Consider the following 3198-nt stretch of genomic DNA (forward strand, 5'->3'; position numbering starts at 1 on the left):
GGGGGGGGGGGGGGAGTGACTATTGAAATCTTCCAACTAACTAGTCATAAATGAAGGGACACTAGTTATTTCGAACCAAGTCATGTATTATGAATGAGTAGTAGTTTCCCGTGCGGGGGTTGCATCCAGTTGATAAATGTGAACCGGTCTCCCCATTATTTACTATAAACGGTCATTACGTTTGAATAGTAGGTTTCTCCTACGGCTACGTGTCGTGCGTGCAAGCGTGCGAGCATGCGTGTGAACCTCAATAATGCCAGCGAGAATCACGACGAAAGATTGCTTAAGGGGATGCGCGTGCTTCCGTTTCCGGACAAAGACTCCTTAGTCTTTAGTCTAATCTTTAGTCTTTAACTCGAGCATCCGTTTTGTTTTGTCCTTTTGGAAAAATTAAATAATTTTGAAGTTGACAATTGTACATTTTTTCTGCATTATTATATACTTGTAAAATTTCACATATATCATACTAACGACATGATACGTGCAGTACGAACATTACAAATTTTGTCGGAACCACGTTACCAGATTTCGCGAAGATTTCGCTAGGGTTGGAAAAATGCGGAAATTCAAGTCATACTTAAAATGGCAAGACACAAGAAGATGGAACCGCACTACATCGCAGAAGAGAATGGATGAGAAAGACACAGACGGTTAAGAAGAATATTTTGCAGCTGCCCCGACGACTTTTATTCCAAGAGCTGAAACTTTAACCAGCTGTAACTCAAGTCAAGAGGTTACGTACTTGTCTGGCACAAAGCTATCTCAAGATCTCGTTGCGTCCTGCTGAAGAATAGGTTCGTACGTAATGTTCTACGGAACCCAGTAAAAATTCTACTCTTTCTACCAACCATTATCCGTTTCCGTTATTTAACAAATTTTCATGAATCTTCTCCTTCATTGCTCAGCGATCCTAAAATTTGCTTCTTTTATTTTTCTTTAATGTCTCACTTACACCTATTTCTTTTCCCGTTGAAAGATACTCGACTCGAAAGCATCGTACTGTCAAATTATACTTCGTTCAAAAAAAAAGTACAATGAGGTAATTACGATTTATCCTTTCTCAAGTAAAAGAAAGTGGTTGGAACGGGCTTAAGGGCCAGGACACCCAGGTGGCCTAGACATTCGTTGCGACCGCGAGGTCTGGCAGGCAAATGCAAGCCGGTAAAAATCTGTGGGACTGTGGACTGCCAGCACTGTCCAGCTAGGAGAAGAGCTTGAGCCATCTACGGGTCCTTTGTGTACTCGTGCCGCCACACCTGCGCGTCTCTTATGCCGCTTCGCCACCAGCAAGTATCTACGGTACCATGGCTAACCATGAGGAATCAGAGGACAGAGGAGAGGGCGGGCGATTCTCCCCGTATACGGAAGACGCATCCAGGAAGTTAGCGACAGTGACACGCGGCACGCTGAAATGGACGTAAATCGGATTACCGGAATGCTTAACGCGCAATCGTAAACTTCCTTTTGCCTTGGACGGTTCAACTTTTTCCTAAGAGAAATTCACGAATTCCATCTGCTCGGGTCGCTGAGCTGGACTGTAGTCGACTGGAAATGTTTGCGTTTGGGCGAGTAGCAAGTAGGAGACCAGCCCTAGGTGCTGTTGAACAGAGTAAATCATTGATCGGATCTAACGTCGGTTTATCGATTTTTTCACCATATTGAAAGGACCCTATTGAGACGCCCGTAGTAACGGATCGTCCTATACATGCCTCGCTTAGTCTCGGAGACACAAACGTACTTGGTTATACAGTGCGCGCGTATACATACAGACCTGCGTCGCATCCTCGAGGCTGGTAACGCCTGCAGCTTTAAAAAAATTAGCGTAGGTAAAGGTAAACCCAGTCGCTTTAAACATTAGAGTGTATCGTAGTCAAGCAGAGCATTTACCGCTGGAAAACCAGTTATAATATTACTATTATTCTTACGTGAATAAACGTTAAAATTTGACGATAAAAGTTGCCATTGAATACCTTTCGTAAAAATAACTTAGGACTGCAGATATTTGTAATCGACAATTATGTTAACCAATGTGAGTTCGAACATTAGAATAGAATGAGATACAAGGCTTAGGTCGGTGCCTTTCATGCGAGCAGACTGGAGTCCGGGTTCGACTACCGGTGATGAGCAAAGCCCCTTCTATATCGATTTCGAATATAAGAATACATACGCGCGTAGGCGGATGCGAACGTGCCACCAAGCGTAATCCTCTTATTGTTAGTCTAGTAGTCCGTATAGCTACATATGGGCGCACCTTACATACTGAGAAAACGTAGTTCATGGAAAGGTAAAAAATATTTAAACGTAAAGAAAAATAAATATAGGTCTCTACTGCGTAATCCTCTAAAGAGCTACGCTTTACACTACAAATGATCATGTGAGCTTTGAGAAATTTGTGTCGCAATCAGAAAACAGGACTAAATAACATTTATTGAATGTCATAGACAATCAATTGTTAAAACTGCGTTGGCAATGAAAATGTTACATTTAAATAATCTTCTTATTTATCAATGTATTTTAAAAATAATAGGGGTCAATGAGAAGGTAGCCGGTACTGATTTGAATAAATGGAGGTAGCACGTAAAAAATATTGTTAGCTACGAAGCTAACAATACGTAACAGTATAGCGGTTAACTTACAAAATTTTCATTGTTTGAAGTGATTTTTATAAACACCAGTTTGTTTAGTAAGTTAATTCCCTTTCACTTAGTATCGACTATACTGTTACGTATAAGGTGCAGATTTGCCTGCGTGAGTGAAATCCGTACTTTGGAAATTGTTCTTTAACGCTGTTAGTAAAAAGAAGAAGAAATAATGACACGATGTAATTCCATTTTCATGCATACCGAGATCTCATTATAGCTCGATAATAATTTGTAATATTCCTCGTTCAGCTTATCATGTGAAACTGGATCGAAGTCATAATCCGTAAGATTTGTATCGCCTAGCATCAAGGCTCGAGTATCTAATGAAAACGACTTCAAATAGATTTCACGAGCGTAATAACCGAGCGATTAAGTGCCGTCCTCTTCTTCATTTTATACATTGTTTTACGAGGGGAAGATTCGCGATTAGCGATTCCACCGCGATACGCGCATTCCGTGCCATTAACGGGCATCGTGAAATATCATTGCAAACGTAGTAGTGGTAACTGTAGATCTCACGCTGAAGAAGAGGATTCCAAACGATTTGGATTTAGCG

Source organism: Cephus cinctus, unplaced genomic scaffold (genome assembly GCF_000341935.2).
Source record: "Cephus cinctus unplaced genomic scaffold, Ccin1 Ccin1_scaffold0007, whole genome shotgun sequence".
Lineage (NCBI taxonomy): Eukaryota > Metazoa > Arthropoda > Insecta > Hymenoptera > Cephidae > Cephus > Cephus cinctus.